This window comes from Schistocerca cancellata, chromosome 2 (genome assembly GCF_023864275.1).
Source record: "Schistocerca cancellata isolate TAMUIC-IGC-003103 chromosome 2, iqSchCanc2.1, whole genome shotgun sequence".
Taxonomy (NCBI): Eukaryota; Metazoa; Arthropoda; class Insecta; order Orthoptera; family Acrididae; genus Schistocerca; species Schistocerca cancellata.
Genome location: NC_064627.1, coordinates 593,721,967 through 593,733,207, shown reverse-complemented (window position 1 = coordinate 593,733,207; position 11,241 = coordinate 593,721,967).

Here is an 11,241-nt window from a genome sequence, read left to right as displayed (position 1 = left end):
CTCGATACGCCTGGGCATTGAGTCAAACAGAGCTAGGATGGCGTGTACAGGTACAGCTGCCCATGCAGCTTCAACACGATACCACAGTTCATCAAGAGTAGTGACTGGCGTATTGTGACGAGCCAGTTGCTCGGCCACCATTGACCAGACGTTTGCAGTTGGTGAGAGATATGGAGAATGTGCTGGCCAGGGCACCAGTCTAACATTTTTTCTATCCAGAAAGGCCCGTACAGGACCTGCAGCATGCGGTCCTGCATTATTCTGCTGAAATGTAGGGTTTCGCAGGGATCGAATGAAGGGTAGAGCCACGGGTCGTAACACGTCTGAAGTGTAACGTCCACTGTTCAAAGTGCCGTCAATGCGAACAAGAGGTGACCGAGATGTGTAACCAATGGCACCCCATACCATCACGCTGGGTGATACGACAGTATGGCGATGACGAATACACGCTTCCAATGTGCGTTCACCGCGATGTGGCCAAACACGGATGCGACCATCATGATGCTGTAAACAGAGCCTGAATTCATCCGAAAAAATGACGTTTACCATTCGTGCACCCAGGTTTGTCATTGAGTACACCTTTTCAGGCGCTCTTGTCTGTGATGCAGCGTCAAGGGTTACCGCAGCCATGGTCTCCGAGCTGATAGTCCATGCTGCTGCAAATGTCGTCGAACTGTTCGTGCAGATGGTTGTTGTCTTGCAAACGTCCCCATCTGTTGACTCAGGGATCGAGACGTGGCTGCACGATCCGTTACAGCCATGCAGATAAGATGCCTCTCATCTCGACTGCTAGTGATACGATGCCATTGGGATCCAGCAAGGCGTTCCGCATTACCCTCCTGAACCCACCGATTCCGTATTCTGCTAACAGTCATTGGATCTCGACTAACGCGAGCAGCAATGTCACGATACGATAAACCGCAATCACGATAGGCTACCATCCGACCTTTATCAACGTCGGAAACGTGATGGTACGCATTTCTCCTCCTTACACGAGGCATCACAACAACGTTTCACCAAGGAATGCCGGTCAACTGCTGTTTGTGTATAAGAAATCGGTTGGAAACTTTCCTCATGTCAGCACGTTGTAAGTGTCGCCACCGGCGCCAACCTTGTGTGAATGCTCTGAAAAGCTAATCATTTGCATCTTCTTCCTCTCGGTTAAATTTCGCGTCTGTAGCACGTCATCTTCGTGGTGTAGCAATTTTAATGGCGAGTAGTGTACATGGTTCGAAAGGTATGTGTCACTTTCTGTGGATCTAGAGTTTATTTTTGTCATAATTTCATACAGACTTTCGTTTGTTTTTCTGTTTTAGACCTAAAACTACAGTATGCGCGGTTACTCTGTAGTGATTGGTCACCTGAAGCTCTATTATTTAATGCATGAGTTATACAAGGTGGCTGGCTTTCATGCATTTTAAGACTTAACAGCATGTGATCTGCGACGACGTCGGGAAAGTGTTTTTTTCCCAATGGTAACAACTGTGATGTTCTGTACTCAAGATTTTTTATCACAAAATAAAGAACATCTACTACTATTAGTCTGGGAAAAAATTATACAAAAATAAGTTTTTTGACTAAAGAAATACAGTTTTTCCCGAAAGCTTGGTAGATCATATGCTATTAAGTTATAAAATGTACAACAGCTGGCCAATCCTGTAAAGCTTTAAAGCAGCTTTAGGAGACCAATCATAACGAAACAGATGCTCACGTTGTATTTTTGGCCTGAAATAGAGAACAAATCAAACGTTTGCAAAATATTTACACAAATAAAAACGAGACCGACAGAAAATGACACCTACGTATAAACAATAATTAGAGGAAGGCGCAGTTCTCAGAAGCCAAATTTAATTCACAAACACGGAAAAAATGACTGCAGGAGCTTGTAACGTCAGCAATTTGATGAGATAATTTGAGACAAAAATTTAATTGCTGTGTGTAGCCTCCTACAGCTATAATGCGGTCCTACAATATTGCATATAGATACGACAAAGGTATGGAAGGTAATATTGAGACAGTGTTCTGTAATACTTCCAACAGTTGAGCAATTGAGACGTCAAAGGTACTATATACCACGCCACGTCTGTCCCATCATGTCCCAAGTATGCTCAATCGACGACAGGACCCGTGATTTTCCTGACGAGAATGTTGACGAACGTTTTGGAGGGCGAGTGTGTAAAGTGTGCAGTGATGTGTATGTATTAACTTATATGAAGAGTACGTTTCCCTCTTTCTGTAGTAACGGCAACAACTGGGCAGGGTGATGTTCTCGATTCCCGTATTATTCTCGGTTCCTAAACGAATACCAGACACATACACTCATTATAGACTATGGCTCTTAACACCATTTCCTCAGAGTTGGTCGTGTATGTCGCTGCCTGATATACTCCGTTCTCGCTGCCGACCTACCACTAGCAGCCAATCATTACAGAACACAAAGAATCAAGTGTCTTCACTCCATAAAACTTTGCAACATTTAGCCCCCCACCTGCATCTCTCTTTATACCACAGGAAGTTGGCTTCATGTTGACGACTTACGAGACGATATCTTTGCTGACCAGCTCCCAAAAAACAGTTCTTGGTGGTTGTAATTGACGCTTTGGACCACGTGACGAATAGCGCAGTTCTCCTTCCTCTCCCACTGCGTGTCATTGACTCTCCTAATCGTTGGCTTCGGTTTGACACTAACAGCGAACAGGAACGGTAGTTTATTGCTTTCTTGGGTGGGTTTAAAATACGACGGCGCGCTGAAAAGTAGTGCCTCCGAATTTTTTTATTCTGTTCTCAATATCGGTCGACTTTCCCGCTTCGCTGACGCAAGTTGAAACCATCTGCTGCTAGAGGGACCCGAATTGTTGCGTGTAGCATGACAGTTAGTAACGTGTCGATGTCGGTGCCAGAGAAACAACGTGCTGTAATCGAATTTCGAATTCGAACAGTTCGTCGTCACATGGAGCTCCCTCTCCTTCAGCACGACAATGCCAGACCGGACAGTAGTGGTATACCAACCTGAGTGTCGCCCGTCATACGGGTCGACAACCAGGAGTGATGGTCTGGGACGCCATTTCATTTCATAGCAGGCCTCCTTTGGTTGTCATCCGCGGCACCCTTACTGCGCAGTGGTGCGTCGACGATATTCTCCACCGCCTTTTGTTACCCTTCATGAAAAGCCATAGTGGGCAAGCAAGATAAAGCCCACCCGCACACGGCGAGAGTTTCTGCCGTTTGTCTTTGTGTTTGCAAAAACGGCCAGCAGGGTCGCCGGATGTCTCTCCAGCTGAGAACGTTTGGAGCATTATGGGCAGGGCTCTCCAACCAGCTCAAGATTTCGACGATCTAACGCGCCATTTGGACAGAATTTGGCATGATATCCCTCAGGACATCCAACAACTCTATCAATCAATGCCAAGCCGAATAACTGCTTGCGTAAGGGCCAGAGGTGAACCAACTTGCTCAATTTCTGAAGTTCTTTCTTCAGCCAATTTTTCTGAAATTGTAATAATTTGCTTGCCTCAACATGTACATCATATCTACCGACTTCCGTCAGATTCGGATAATTCCTTCGTGGTGCATCATTAGTTTCGTCTTAGAGCTATGTTGTAAAAATAGATTTACTTTTATCATCGTAAGTAAAAATTGCTGGAGAATCAGACGTTCTTTATTGTATAATTGCTCTCGTAAAAGTTATTACAGCTTTCTGCTGCTTGCTGGATGGTAGAAGAGAATGAGGAGAGAGTAGTATGTTAACAATAGTATGGACGGTTACGGAAAGCGGGTAAAAGCAAGACAGATACATCGGGGTTACTTCTCCTCATTTAGTGTTCGAGAAGAAGTGCTGGTTTTTGAGCTATATCCAGGACGATATCGGTATTAGCTTTCCTAAAGAAATCCTCCTGGAATTTGCTGAAGTACTAAAGAGAAATGACGGAAGACGTCTCTCGAAATGGCTAAGCAGCCTTGTTCGCGTTCTGAACCCTCAAATTAGCGACGTCTCTGCCACACGGTCTCGTGAGCCACCGATATGCAGTATGAAAGGTACTTCAGTAACCGGAAATGAAGAAAATCAGGGTTCACATCTTATGCACTTAAAATATGCAAGTCATATACAATTAGGATAAAAGCGATGTTTTTTGTGGAAGTTGAAGACAGAAACTTCAACAGGAGAATCAAAGCAGCAGATAAGAGAGTCCTTGTGAGACACTCTTGACAAAATTACTGCGACGACTAGTTGTATACGCAACAGGGCCATACTTGAAGATGAAAACTACATCACACTGCCTGTTATTCTAAAGTTTACTTCGGCCTCGTAATGATTGATGGGAGATATTTGCTTCATACCGCAGAGAGAACTTTTTTACCTATCAGTTAGAAATACAGCATGAGCTATTTCACCTAAACTCCGAATGGCTCTGTGGCATGCGGACGACTTTTAAGCAACAGCAATTTCTTTTTCTCTTTCTTTGACCCTACATTAAGTACATAGACAGCCAATTGCAATAAAATGCAACCACAAGTCATGTTCTATAATTCCTCAGGGCATTTCGTGGTTTGTGTACCATTCTCATCCCTCAAGCAAACGAAAGTGCTGAATTAATATCAGTACTTCACGAACATGTACGGTTGCATGCTTCATTTTTGCAAGAGCCAGAGCTGCACATATAATGCGTTAGATGAAAGAGAATGAAAAGACACGTTTAGGAGTTTACATAAATTAGTGGGTGACACGATACAAAAGTACGTCGAATTTCCGTAAAGACACACACACACACACACACACACACACACACACACACACACACACACACACACACATTGACGGAGATAAGTGCTATGCTAATGCAAAAGCAGGCAATCGATCTTTGTCAAACATAATGAAAGGCAGCCTCAATTGACAGGAAAGGCAGCATCAGTTGGCAGGTAAAGTTCCTGAGGCTGATAGCAGAGGACTTGAGGAGTAGCAAGGACTGGGTTAACGACATTATTCACAGAGATATTGATAAGTAGAAGATATGCTCCCGAATTTTTGCTGCACTAATTAGCTGAAGAGCAGAAGGCGATAAAATGAGACCTGATGCTAAAGTCAGATTTGGAATATCACGGTAGGCGTGCAAAGATGTCTGTACGACGTTTCCGTGTACATCTAAAGACGTGTAAAATATCTAATCTATTAATTCCTGTAGAAGCTTTGCCAACAGTTGTGCAGTGTCTTTCTAAAAGTGCTCAAAAGTGTATTTTGACCAATGAACAATATTTTCCTGCTAAAGCAAAAATGTTTTAAAGGAACACTTCGTTCCAACAAACTGTATTTTAAAACAGTATTTTATTAAGCACTTCTATTTTCGGGCGTTGCTCATTTTCAAGTGCATCTACAACAGGTGTGGAAACATCATCCTCGTCAAATAGAAATCGGGTGCCATTCTCAGCTGAGCAGAGCACGGTCATTGTTGTGCACGATCTCATTACGCATAGCCACAAAGCACACCTACGCACACCTGCTTACGGTACCGCCACGTGTGTACAAATGTGCGCGAGAGAATTATAACTTTGCTACTGCCTAAAACCGCGTACCTCTGTACGACACCAGACGTAATTTCTTTAGGAACTGTTGTTGCTGTGGTTAGCTGCATCTTTACCGATAACGATAACGGATATGATGTGCCTATAATTATGTAATGTCGAATTTCCAACATCAGCTGAAATTGCTAATATTCACTCGACAGAGAGCAACAAACTCTTCAGTAGGTTAATTTAAAGCAGGAATTATTTTATAATCTATATCTATGTTCTTTGTCAAATGCATTAGATCTTGGATCAAAGCCCGAAACGCGCAGTAGGGTTTATATAACGTAAACTTATAAACTGAAGAGTGTGTGACTGAATGCTAACATATCGATACATCTACAGTTTCTTTATAGTCACGAACAATTAAAAATTAATATGGAACACTGTGTTTCAAAAGTGTCATATGCGAAGCAGTCATAACGCTAAGTGTACGAGTGTCTTTTCTGTTTTTGTTTCTTATTTTTTTTAAAAAAAGATCAATAACTACTGCTCCAGCATACCGACGTTGTTTATTCGTTTTGTCATTTTGTGCATTGTGGGTTACGCCATTGCCTTCCAGATAAATTTATATGTTTGTGTGGAGTGTCGCATGGAGAAGATCGGGAGGGGATTTGGAGAGCTGAAGGAAAACTGAAATAAGGATGGTGAGACTAGGTGGTCGTTATAAGATGCAACTTTATAAGACTCCACCCCCCCCCCCCCTCCTCTTCGGTTTCGTTTTTAAGAGGCAATTTGTTTTCCCACTGCAAAATGTGCTTTTTCTGGCAACTATCCGACTCTAATAGATAGGCATTAAAATATAGCACGTGAGTGTATTTTGTGTTTCAAGTTCTATTTATAAGTTTTTACGATAGACATGTTTGAAAACTTTGTGTCACAGGTGAAAAATTTATAATTTTTTTTTTGTACTTTATGGTTTCATTATCATCAGTTAAAATTAGATTACATTCACAAAATGCAGATGTTAACACTTAACTTTTAAAATTGTTACACTGAAATATAACTTTTTAATGTTACACATATTACGAAGTAACTGCAGTTTTACTTATAAATTTCTCATGTCACTGTCATAACATTCAAAAGAAATAAAAATGCTTTCTTTCCATTTTGTGATTAGTTTCACTTTAAAACCCATTATTATATGCAAAATGTTAGATTCAATTTGTTGCAGAATGTGTACGGTAATGAGCATTTGTGAAACGTCAGGCTGTGTGCAGTATTACGTCTTGCCTGAGAGCCGAAATATTAGATAGTAACCTACCTGCTCCAGTTGTGTGATTAGATACAGGTGTGGGTGCGTTGACCGTGCCTCTCTGTTCAATACTTACATTTCATTTCGTTATCGAGGAATCTTTTTCATTTTTTTAGTCTGACATCCAGTAGTGCTAAGTAAGTTCTCTTTCCACTGCAGTGGTGGAAAAATAATTTTAATTGTTAATTTGATTCAGATATGTGTCAGTGTATCCTTCTAGTCGACGTTGGAAAAATTAATTCGTACAGATTCAAATTTACTTTGTCGTATTATGAAATTGTAGTAAAACAGAAACACGCTATCTATTAGCTTGTTATAGTCGATGACATGCAATTGGTGGAATTTAATTAAGATTTCCACAGCACTTGAACGAAATGTTTATGCTGTTTTCCTGGAGACCTGCTATGTTGGAACTGTTTCGCCGTACAGTAACTACTGGCTGCACCAAGAATCACCTGTTGGAGAATAAGTGCTCCACATTTATTCTTTATAAATAAACCTATTTAATTCTGCGCAAGCTGAATTTCATGGTATTCCTGTCATCTGCGGGAGCGTAATTAAACATATCTATTTCAAATTCTAGCAGTTATTTTGATTTCACTGCGTTTCTTTATTTCGGATAGTCACAAAAAAATCTTCCAATTACCACAGTTTCCGTTAGATCCGAAAAAGTTAAATTAAAATATTGTATATTACTGGCATTTGGAGACACTAAAATATCATGTTTCGCCACAGATAAATTCCTTTTACTTATTGACAGTTCTAGAGTACGTGTTTTGACTGAAAAGGCAATAGATCAATGCAAGAAATCGTGAGTGTTATAGGTAAAAGGAGAGAAGGTCAAATATTCTTGCATTTCTGTAAATAAAAATAATAAGTGTATGTCAGACAAGTTAGTTGCCTTTACCGAGCAGAATTCCGTCGATTGATAGCATTTGAACGTGTAACTTTAATTTATCGCGCCAATATTTTCCTCAAGTAATGTAGTTTTTTCAGGGCTAGATCTCTAAATATTTTTAATTATAATTTTCGAAATTGGTAGTAAATGATAGATCCATACTTGATATAAAACATATGACACATCATTTAGTGGAAACTTAAAAATACTCGTATAGTGTCTTAAATTTTTGACTGCTGTGATTGTTTCATTATGACAGGTTCAGATTTAGTTAAGTATTACCAGAAACCTGAAGAGATGGTTAATAAATATTAAATGAATCCAGTTTGTTATTAGCTACACTCGTTGAGGACAACAGCTGATATGAAATTTTCTTCATGTTTACCTCCTGAACCGTTTGCACGTAATCAGTCATATTCAGTAGCATTTCGACGAATCAATAACAATTACTTTAGCTCTCTTACCTCCATAAATTGTAGCGTTGGCACACAGTTCTTCAGTTTTGCACTAATATTTAGTTGAAAAAGACTGAGATATGTTATTTTGTGATGTACACCAGAAGGATCATGCAGTACATTATATTTCGTGCTGTTAGACAATGAAGGAGCTTTGACACAAATATATTTTTCTATTCCAATACTGTAGATGTTTATATTTAACATTTCAGCTCAATGTTTGTGTAACAGCGCTTTTCGGAGATATGCTGAGACTCGAGGCCAGTTAGTGTATTTCCAAGGAAAGTACTGACTAATTCCGGGGAACCTGAGGATACTTTCCCGCGCGGGGTAGCCGAGTTGTCTTGGACGCCTTGCCACGGTTCGCATGGTTCCGCCTGTCGGAGGTTCGATTCCACCCTCGGGCATTGGTGTGTGTGTGTGTGTGTGTGTGTGTGTGTGTGTGTGTGTGTGTTGTCCTTAACGTAAGTTAGTTTAAGTTAGATTAAGTAGTGTGTAAGCCTAGGGACCGATGACCTCGGCAGTTTGGTCCCATAGAAGCTTACCACAAATTTCTTGAGGATACTTTATGGCAGAAGTTATGGCAATAGTTTCTACATTTCTACAGGAAACACTGTTGCTCACAAGAATCTGAACTGTTTGTCGACACCTCGCCAGTCCTTCGTCTCCCCTTAGCAGTAGTAGATCTCTGGTCATTCGCCTGAATACCAGCGTCCGGTGTTAATACGGCTTCGTTAAATATTGCTAGAAGTATCGGGTACATGTTGACACGCTCTTATCCTTGTAACGATCACACGCCTCATATGATGGCTAGAATTAGGAGTACACTGGCGACAGGGCCTTGCCAAAAAAACCTATCAGAAAATAGAAAATACGTTACTTTTTCGGGGAGACTTTTGTATTGGTGCTAAGCGCGCTGTCGATAGCAGTATAGTTAGAAATTAAGCAGAGAAGTGATTATGGGAACGCAACTCAGAGATTTTCGATCGGGATTAGAAAAAGATGTGGTTTTCCTGCACAGTTTCGGGCGTTTGCTGGCCTTGATGCTTAATAGGCCACTGCTAATTCTTTCCCCGACCATTCCCTATCCAATTGGAGTTCCGTTGCCTGAAAATTAAGTGCCGAAAGAATGAAATGGTAATTCTGACAAAAAAAATTTACAGATGAGAATGTGCGCATGACAAGATAACCGACAATAAGTATCTAAAACCCTACGCGAGCCGTTCAGTCTTTAGCTTTCGATAACTCAGGTGGTAAAAATAATTGGATGCTGATCGAAATGTGCACTCCAGATGCGCGAAACTTAACAAGCAAACTGAGACGTTGTAAGTAATACGAAATGACCTACACGTTCTCTGCGAATGGATTACATTTACCTTTTATTGAGCAAAGCATGAAATGCTAACGTCCACCTTCCGTATTGTATTGGTTATCATTTGTACAGAATGTGGCATATATCTCCTTGAAAATTTTGTGTAGGTGATAGCGAGATCCAATATTAAAATTAGATACTATTAGTATTCATGAGATGCATCTACAGGCAGCATGATTAAGAAAAACTGCATAATGAGGGCAGGAACGATACGGCAGTTAGTTACCGCTCCACAATGACTGAAGATCACTCGGCCGAAAGCTTTCGGATTTATAACCCCTTTTGCGGCTGAAAACACGAGAAAATTTCGTTGTGTTGTGTCGCTACTAGATCGCGCATTCTCATGGCGGTGGGTTGTTTGCACTACTAACGTCAAAAACCGAAATTCATAACTACCAATAGAGTATGAAACAAATATCTGAAACTTAAATATTATTTTAGCACCAAGAAATCGGAAGAGCTGGTCGTGACTAATCATGTGGATCCAGAAATGAATCCTGTCCGCTTGTATCAGTAAATGAAGCGAAACGTAGTTGCTAAGAATAATGTGAGACTGAGTAAGACTCATAAATAAAAGTCGACTATTTATGGCGGACGGCCGAGGATAAATTGCTGTGACAGACGAGCATTTCTGACCCAAATGCACGCCAAGCGGATGTATGCAGGGGCAGCCCCTTGGTATGCTGCTACCACCGCTACTCGAATAGGGAGCAAGTTTTCCTCACTAGGCGCACATAACAGACGCAGGCCTGCACTCGCCTCGGTGAACCGATAGGACACTGTCATAGTGATACAGGCTACATAGCCACAATTTTTACAGGTATATCTGGTACCCAATTTGAGAGGCGTGTCATGATATTCGTCCATAGTTATGCTAATTCTGTAAGGGGTTTCACGGAGGGCTTAGTGTTTGAATTGGAGAGGCAATAGATGCCTCATATATTTATAGCTAATAAATGCATCATTGACCAAGATCAAGTACAAGAATGTGGAAATATAAAAGATAGCCAACGAGAAATTAAAGCTGTGAAGCAACCGACAAGACGAGATCAGATGGATCCACTGATAAGCACATTGTCAACGAAAGGCAGGCGTCGGGATTTAGAGCCGTTCTAGTACATTGGTTAAACTTATCACCTTTAATCAACGCGGCGTGTAATGGTCGAAGAGTAATCTCAGTGTTCAATATACAATTGGCACCTTTCCGAATTGTCTGCCGCCGAGACATCCGTCCTCTTGTGCAACAGCAGACGATTCAAGTTTGATGTTGCTTATTATTCAGGCACATAACGAAGGACGAATAAACAAAATGGTTCAAATGGCTCTGAGCACTATGGGACTCAAGTTCTGAGGTCATTAGTCCCCTAGAACTTAGAACTACTTAAACCTAACTAACCTAAGGACATCACACACATCCATGCCCGAGGCAGGATTCGAACCTGCGACCGTAGCGGTCTCGCGGTTCCAGACTGCAGCGCCTAGAACCGCACGGCCACTTCGGCCGGCCGACGAATAAACAGTAAAATGTATAGTGCTGACAGCGATTCAAATATACTGTGACGGCTACTATTTATTTACTGTTAATTTATGTATGTAAATCTGTAATCCGTTGGATTAGCCGTGCCCCTGTAGTTGATTGTTATCTCAGTGTCGCAGATTCGAGTCCAGCTGAAAACATTGCGAATGAGTGTTAACTTGTATT